Here is a 9751-nt window from a genome sequence, read left to right on the forward strand (position 1 = left end):
AGTTTTAGAAATATTGAAAAATGATTGATTGAAAAAAGTAATGGGCTCAGACAACTGCCTTGGGGAATTCCTGATTCTACCTGGATTATGTTGGAGAGGCTTCCATTAAAGAACACCCTCTGTGTTTTGTTGGACAGGTAACTCTTTATCCACAATATAGCCATAACTATTTAGTTTGCCAGCAGCAAGCTATGATAGATAATTTCAAATGCCACACTGAAGTCTAACAAAACAGCCCTCACAATCTTTATATCATCAATTTCTCTCAGTCATTTGTGTAAGTACTGTGCTTGTTGAATGTCCTTCTCTATAAGCGTGCTGCAAGTTTGTTGTGAATTTGTTTACTGTAAAATAGCATTGTATCTGGTCAAACACAATTTATTCCAAAAGTTTACTAAGGTTTGGTAACAGGCTGATTGATCGGCTATTTGAGCCAGTAAAGGGGGCTTTACCATTCTTAGGTAGTGGAATGACTTTTGCTTCCCTCCAAGCCTGAGGGCACACAAATTCTAGTAGGCTTAAATTGAAGATGTGGCAAATAGGAGTGGCAATATCGTCCGCTATTATCCTCAGTAATTTTCCATCCAAGTTGTCAGACCCCGGTGGCTTGCCATTGTTGATAGACAACAAAAACTTCACACACTGACTTCACAGAATATATAATTTGGTCAGTTATACTTGGATGTGTAGTGTCAGCATTTATTGCTTGCATGTTATGCCTAAATTTGCTAATCTTCCAATGAAAAAATAATTTAAGTAGTTGGCAATACCAGTTGGTTTTGTGATGAATGAGCCATCTGTTTCAATGAATGATGGAGCTGAGTTTGCCTTTTTGCTGTCATTCTTTATTTAATTTATCTTGGTTTCATAGTGTAGTTTCTTATTCTTTTTATTGGGTTTAGTCACATGATTTCTCAATTTGCAATAAGTTTGCCAATCGGTTGTGCCTCATCCCTCTCAACCATACCATTTTTTAATTCCTCATCAAAATCCACAGGGATTTAACAGTTTTTACAATTCATTTTCTTCATGGGTGCTTGCTTATTAGCAACTGGAATAAGCAGTTTCATAAATGTGTCACGTGCATTGTCTGTTTGGTCCTCATTACACACCACGGACCAACAGATAATCTTTACATCAATAACATAGGAATCACTACAAAACTTATTGTATGACCTCTTACACACTATATTAGGCCCAGCCTTTGAAACTTTGGCCCAGCCTTTGGAACTCTACTGTCGAATGGGATGCTGGATCCTGTTGACTCCAATGCTCCCCATAGTTGTGTTAAGTTGGCTGGATGTCCTTTGGGTGGTGGACCATTCTTGATACACACAGGAAAATGTTGAGCGTGAAAAAAACAGCAGCGTTGCAGATCTTGACACAAACTGGTGCGTCTGGCACCTACTATCGTACCCCGTTCAAAGGTACTTAAATATTGTGTCTTTCCCATTCACGCTCTGAATGGCACACATACACAATCCATGTCTCAATTGTCTCAAGGCTTTAAAAAAGTGACATTCAAAAGGAATCAAAGCTTTCACCTGGATTCACCTGGTCAGTATACTGTATGTCATGGAAAAAGCAGTTCCTAATGTTTTGTAAACGTATTCCTGCTGTGTGAATATCCGAGTGTTTGCATGTTATACTATAGCATCCATTGTAAGAACAGCATGCCACATGTTGCTTGTAATCTCTTTACTATAGTTGCATGATGTATTAGTATGTATTCAAATCCTATAATGGATCCTAATCCATCGTTTGACTTTCCTTAAAACCACACACCTACAGTACCAGTCAAAAGTTTGGACACACCTACTCATTCCAGGGTTTTTCTATATTTTTACTATTTTCTACATTGTTGAAAATAGTGAAGACATCAACACTATGAAATAACACATATGGAATCATGTAGTAACCAAAAAAAGTGTTAAACAAATTCAAATATATTTTATATTTGAGATTCTTCAAAGTAGCTACCCTTTGCCTTGATGACAGCTTTACACATTCTTGGCATTCAGGATACAGTATATAATTGCAGCTGTTTATGTAAAGTGTGAAAGTGTGTATGTGTGTGGCGTCAGTATGCATGTATGTGTGTGTGAGCGTGTGTGAGCATGTGTGTGAGGGAATGTCAGTGTAGTATGTGAGAGTGTGTGGGTAGAGTCTACAGAATGTGCATAGATCCAGTGCAAGGGATTCAATGCAAAACAATGATGATAAAGAAATTAATAATAAAGGGGGTCAATGTAAATTGTCCGGGAAGTCATTTGATTAACTGTTCAGCAGACTTACAGCAGAAGCTGTTCCTGAACAGCAGACACCTGAACAGCAGAAGCAGGTGATGCAGCCAGTAAAGATGCACTCAATGGTGCAGCTGTGTAACTTTTGAGTATCCTGAGGTCCCATGCCAAATATTTTCAGCCTCCTGAGGTGGAAAAAGCGTTGTCGTGCCCTCTTCACGCCTGTGTTGGTGTGATTGGACCATGAAATGGTCCTTAGTGATGTGGAACTTCCTGCTCTACTACAGCCCCGTCGATGTGAATGGTGGGGGTGTTCGGCCCTCTGTTTCCTGTAGTCCACGATAAGCTTCTTTGTCTTGCGCACGTTGACGGAAAGGTTGTTGTCCTGGCAACACAGGTCTCTGAACCTCCTCCCTATAGGCTGCCTCATCATAATTGGTGATCAGGCCTACCACCATTGTGTTGCCAGCAAACATAATGATGGTGTTGGAGTTGTGTGTGGCCACACAGTCATGGGTGAGGGGACTGAGCACACACTGCTGAGAGGCCCCCGTGTTGAGGGTCATCTTAGCGGATGTGTTGTTGCCTACCCTCACCACCTGGGGGCGGCCTGTCAGGAAGTCCAGGATCTAGTTGCATAGGGAGGTGTTTAATCCCAGTGTCCTTAGCTTAGTGATGAGCATGGAGGGCACTATGGTGTTGAACGCTGAGCTGTAGTCAATGATCAGCATTCTCATGTAGGTGTTCCTTTGGTCCAGGTGGGAGAGGGCAGTGTGGAGCACAACAGAGATTGCGTCATTTGTGGATCTGTTGGGGCGGTATGCGAAATTGGAGTGGGCGAAGTGTTTCTGGGATGATAGTTTTGATGTGAGCCATGACCAGCCTTTCAAAGCATTTCATGGCTAAAGATGTGAGTGCAATGGGGCAGGAGTCATCTAGATAGGTTAACTTGGCATATTTTTTGACGGCATACATCGGCCAAACCCTCCCGGACGACACTGGGCCAATTGTGCGCCACCTTACAGGACTCCCAACCACTGCCGGTTGTGATACATCCCATGATCGAACCAGGGTCTGTATTAACAACTCTAGCACAGAGATGCAGAATCTTAGACCCCTGCGCCACTCGGGAGCCCTAAAACACACATGGACTAGGGTGGTTTGCTTGAAATATGTAGGTATTACAGACTGGGTCAAAGACAAGTTGAAAATGTCAGCGCATGCTCTTTGTATGTGTTCTGGTAATCCGCCTGTCCCTGCGGCCTTGTGAATGTTAACTTGTTTAAAGGTCTTACTCACATCGACTATGGAGAGTGTGATCATACAGTCGCTTGGAACAGCTGTTGATCTCACGCATGGTTAAGTGTTGCTTGCCTCGAATTGAGTATAGAAGGCATTTAGCTCATCTGGTCGACTTGTGTCACTGGGCAGCTCTCAGCTGGGTTTCTCTTTGTAATCCATGATAGTTTGCAAGCCCTGCCACATCCGATGAGCATCAGAGCCGGTCTGGTACTATTCGATCTTAGTCCTCTATTGACGCTTTTCCTGTTTGATGGTTCATCGGAGGTCAAAGCAGGATTTTTTTATACATTGCCTTGAAAGTGGCAACTCTAGCCTTTAGCTCAGTGTGAATGTTGTTTGTAATCCATGGTCTCTGGTCGGGATATTTACATATGGTCACTGTGGGGACAACATTGTCGATGCACTTATTAATGAAGCTGGTGACTGATGTGGTAAACTCCTCAAAGCCATCGGATGAATCCCGGAATATATTCCAGTCTGAGCCAGCGAAACAGTCCTGTAGCGTAACATCGACTTCATCGGCGGACCACTTCTGTTTTGTGTGCGTAATTTGTACTTCCTGTTTGAGTTTTAATTGTAAGCAGGATTCAGGAGTATAGAGGTTTGGTTGGATTTGCCAAATGGAGGGTGGGGGAGAGCTTTGTATGCATCTCTGTATGTGGAGTAAAGGTGAACTATAGTTTTTATCCCTCTAGTGCAGGAGTGGGCAAACTTTTTGTCTCGAAAGCAACATCGGAATTTTTAAATTCAACGGAGGGTCCGCATTTTTGGGGGGACCAATTGTTTGTTCAAATCCATTTGCGGGGGCATCCTGAGTGGTTCAGCAGTCTAAGGCGTCACTACAGACCCGGGTTAGATCCCAGGCTGTGTCACAGCTGGCAGTGACTGGGATACTCATGAGGTGGCACACAATTGGCCCAGCATCGTACGGGTTAGGAGAGGGTTTGGCAGGCCAAGATTTCCTTGTCCCATCGAGCTCTAGCAACACCTGTGGCGGGCTAGGCTCATGAACGCTGACACAGCTCCAGGTGTACGGTGTTTCTTCCGACACATTGGTGCGGCTGGCTTTCGGGTTTAGAGGGCATTATGTCAAGAAGCTGGGTCATGTTTTGGAGGACGCACGGCTCTCGACCTTCGCCTCTCTCGAGTCCATACGGAGTTGCAGCGATGGGACAAGACTATAACTACCAATTGGATACCATGACATTGGGGAGAAAAAGGGATTTTTGTAAATGTCTCGCGGGGTGGATTGAAGTGCGCGGCAGGCCATACTTTCCCCCTTCTTGCTCTAGTGGCACAGGTAACATGCTGGTAGAAATTAGGTAAAACGGATTTGTTCTCATGCATTAAAATCACTGACCACTAGGAGCGCAGCCTATGGATTAGCATTTTCTTGTTTGCTTATGGCCCTAGACAGCTCATTGAGTGCGGTCTTAGTGCCAGCATTGGTTTGTGGTGGTAAATAGACAGCTACGAAAAATAAATAGTATGGTCTGGTATAGTATGGTAAATAGTATGGTCTGCAGCTTATCATGAGTTATTATAACTCAGGCGTGCAGAACCTTGAGACTTCTTTATGAATATTAAAGATTGCGCACCAGCTGCTGTTAATAAAGACACACACACCACCACCCCTGATCTTACCGGACTCTGCCGTTCTGTCCTGCCAATGTATAGAAAAACGAACTAGATTGATATTATCCATGTCCTTGTTCAGCCATGACTCCGAGAAGCATAGTACATATATTACAGTTCTTAATGTCCCGTTGATAGGATAGTCTCGAACGGAGCTCATCCAGTTTATTCTCTAGCGATTGCACATTTGCCAATAGAACAGAAGGTAGAGGAGAGTTATTAATTTGCCACCATAGTCTCACCAGGGTTCCCACGCAGTCTTCAGCTTCTACAAGAGTCTGGGATTAGGACCTGGTTCAGGATAATCAATATGTCTTACGCATTTTATTTTATTTTACCTTTATTTAACTAGGCAAGTCAGTTAAGAACAAATTCTTATTTTCAATGACGGCCTAGGAACAGTGGGTTAACTGCCTGTTCAGGGGCAGAACGACAGATTTGTACCTTGTCAGCTCAGAGATTTGAACTTGCAACCTTTCGGTTACTAGTTCAACACTCTAACCACTAGGCTACCCTGCCGCCCCGCCCACACACAGCCATACACACCCTGCCGCCCCGGCTACCCTGCTTCCTACACATTAAAGTAGAAATCCTACAAATTGAAGTTAGTGATAGCTGTTCAGATGTCCAGAAGCTCTTTTCGGTCATAGGAAACGATGGCGGAAACATTATGTTAAGATCTATTGTTCAGGAGCCCGAAAAATAGCTAACAATCCCTCCGGCACCATTCACTTAAGATAATCTTAGTGCTAAAGTTGATCTTTATGTTTTTGTGAAACTCACCCACGACCGGTTAACTTCTTTCCAGCTTCGCAAGGCTTGTTTTGAAGCCCTAACATTTTTTATATCCTTTTCTGGCCTCAATGTTGTCTTTAGCTAAGCATTGACATAGCTGTGGTTTCAACCAAAGGAGGCAGGCAGGCAACATCAACCGTCAATGAAACGATCAGTAGATTTCAAACTAGGATGAAATATCTCATCCGGAACAATGAATGATAAACAGTCTGTCAGCCTTTTCTTTGTTGGTGCACCATAAGGTTGCAACCCAAATGGCACCCTATCCCCTTTGTAGTGTACTACTTTTGACCAAAGCTCTATGGGTCTTGGTCAAATGTAGTGCACTATATAGGGAATAGGGCGCTTTTTGGGATCCACATACAGTTTTGCATGCCTAGTTGTACTGCAGACTGCATTCCTCGCCTTGGCAAGTGCGCTATTCGTTATTACTGACACTTTAGGCAACACTTTCCCCAGTACAAACATGACCCAGTGTCAATTTTCATATGATTGGTGCTTTTGTTCATAAATAAGTCATGCGACATGGAGACTGGCACTCTGCTCTGGCTCTGATGAAAAGAACCCACTGAGCAGACGCATGTAATTATCAAGGTGCTTTTAATACGCACAAACAAATACATATGCGCACAAACACACTGCGGGCCTTGTCAGCGGCGGTCCTTATCATGATACAATGTTCTTTAAGACAGACTCCTACTGCATAACACCAAGGGTCCTAGAAATGCAGCCAAGCCAAAGGAACGCACACGCACACAGACACAAATAGACACACACACAGCCATACGCACAATCAAAAAAAGTGTGCTCAGCGTCAAAGGAATTGAGCTTGGCTAAAAGTCTGTGAAACACTCACCTTCGGAGACTAGCACTACTTGAAAAACAGTATATTTGTACTGTAGCGTTCTTCTGATTTCAAAGAATAAGGTTATATTGTTACAACCAACTCTGAACCTTTTCACATTGTCGTGTTGACACGAAACCAAACTGTGCTGGCTTGCATATTTTAATTTCACTTTGTCCTTCCTTGTTCTAATGCTTGGTTCCAGCAACTATGGTGTAGTAACCAGGGCAGCTCAATACAGCTTGATTTGACTTACAGTATATGTCCCATGTTGCTATGAACAGTATATTTGTTCATGGTGCCAGTCAGGATTATTACTTTATCATTATCATCAATGATGTTTCTTAATGTGAATTGACTCCTATGCTACTCTCCATGTTTCTCTATATTTTGCTCATGCGGCCCACTGCCCCCCTTTTGTAGGCCCACGAACCAATGAAAAACATTTTTTTTTTTTTTTTTCGGGGGTCTCAACTTACTGTTGAGAGTTAAAATAATAGAATACACAAGGTGCAATTTCGCAATGTGGCTATGCATCAGCAGTCACTTAATTAGTCCATGTCAGCTTAACATTTTTTGATTGGTAAGTTATTCTAGCGACCAGCTATCTAGACTTGTAGTAAGCATGGCCAAATTACCGACTGGGGTGAGGCCCATTGATCATCAGTTAAAATATTAAAAACTGCAAACATTTTCCTCCACCCCGTGTATAGAAATGCAGGAAATGAACTGCAAAACAGAACACGTTTCTCATCACTTTTACGAGGGGGGACGCTAAAATGTTTTACTCGCAAGGTGAGTATGGATGTGGGTACTCATGAGGAGTTGGCCAAAGGGATGTAGAGATGTACAGTATGCACTGCCAGGCTGAGCATCTGTCTTCATGGTTGACCATTAGAGGCTGTCTCCTTGAGGCATACGTCACATACAAACATGCACAAGTGCGCACACAGCCACATCCACTTTGGACACCCTCTCTCTGCAACTACACTGAACTAAAGTGTAAAAGCAACATGTCAATTGTTGGCCCCATGTTTCATGAGCTGAAACAAAAAAATCCCAGATTTTCCATATGCACAAAAAGCTTATTTCTCCAAATGTTTTTGCACAAATTTGTTTATATCCCTGTTAGTGAGCATTTCTCTTTGCCAAGATAATTCATACACCTGACAGGTGTGGCATATCAAGAAGCACGATCATTACACAGCTGCACCTTGTGCTGGGGATAATAAAAGGACACATTCAAATGTGCAGTTGTGTCACGCAACACAATGCTGAGGAGTATTTCTGTCTGTAATAATGCCCTTTTGTGGGAAAACTCATTCTGATTGGCTGGGCCTGTCCCCAGTGGGTGGGCCTTGCTGCCAAGTGGGTGGGCCTATGTCCTCTCAGGCCCACCCATGGCTGACCCCTACCCAGTCATGTGAAGTCCATAGATTAGGACCTAATGAATTTATTTAAATTGACTGATTTCCTTATATAAACTGTAACTCATAAAATCCTTGAAATAGTTGCTTGTTGCGTTTTTATTTCTGTTCATTATACATAGGGCAGAACAATATGTACAATCAACATATCCTTGAATTGTACAGTTCCTGCAAAATAAGACCAGTACATTCAGTAAGAGAAAGACTGCAGTTCAGTCTATTTGTGTCTGGGCAGTTTCCCAGACACAAATTAAGCCTAGCATGTTCTTTAGTCCTGGACTAGACTTATCTGTACCCAGGAAACAGGCCCCATAGACTTTTGTGGTTACTTAAGTTGTAAGGGCAGTTTTGTCATTGTGGGGTGGTTACATGAAAAGGACTGGCTCAAATGAGAAGCTTATGTTGTGTTTTTAACAAGGTTGTCTCATCAGCACATTCCCCACTACCCTAACCCGGTATGGCTTGAGTTGTACTGTTGGGGGACTCTGCTTGTGTGTCATTTGTGTCGTATGAGCATCTGCGTGCAAGAACAGTGTGGTTTAGGGGTTCAGTGTGTTAAAGAAAACAAAATAATATTTCACTTTATCTTGGTGAGTGAGTCTAGAAAGTCCCATTTCGGTGTAGAACTGAGTGGGGCTACAGATTAATATTTAGCAATTTGTTTAAAAAAAATCATAGCTCTGCCACCAGCTCTGAATGTTCCGTTTAAACCCAGCCAAATTCAATTGCACGCAAGTGTACATTTAAAAACTATAAAGTTACCTTCTTAATACAAATATTGGCTCATGTTTTGTGAAGCAAATGCATAAAAAGCTAAAATAGAAATTCTGTAAATAATGATGATTGTGATGGTGATAACAAGTATGATGATGATGATGATAACACTGATGACAAAGATGATTACTTCTATGATTATAAATCATCATAATTAGCATACTTTAGCATCACATGGCTCCACTACTGTAACAATGTGCGCTGAGTGTCCGGAAGCAAGTTCAGGGAGAGAGTGTTAATAAATAAAACAATACAAAATAAGAAACATCAACGCACAGACAATGACGCCTCGGGAAGGAACCAAAGGGAGTGTATAGGGCAGGAAATCAAGGAAGTGATGAGTCCAGGTGAGTGGCAATGCGCTGATGCGCGTAACGATGGTGACAGGTGTGCGCCATAACAAGCAGCCTGGATACCTAGAGGCCGGCGAGGGAGCACACGTGACAGTACCCCCTCCCCGACAAGCGGGACGCCGACCAAGATGACGATCCCGGGGATCAGGAGCGGACCGGTCATCTCTGTTAAGGCGCGGGAACCTGCCGATCCAGCTGAGGCGCGGGAGCATGGCAACCTAGAGCGCCGGAGAGAGAGCATACGTGACAGTACCCCCTCCCGGCACGTACGGCTCCAGGTGCAGGACGCCAACCACAGGGACGATCCTGGGGCTCAGGAGCGGACCGGTCGCCTCTGCTGAGGTGCAGAAACCTGACGAACCGGCTGAGGCGTGAGAG

This window comes from Oncorhynchus tshawytscha, linkage group LG12 (assembly GCF_018296145.1).
Source record: "Oncorhynchus tshawytscha isolate Ot180627B linkage group LG12, Otsh_v2.0, whole genome shotgun sequence".
In the NCBI taxonomy this organism is placed as follows: Eukaryota; Metazoa; Chordata; class Actinopteri; order Salmoniformes; family Salmonidae; genus Oncorhynchus; species Oncorhynchus tshawytscha.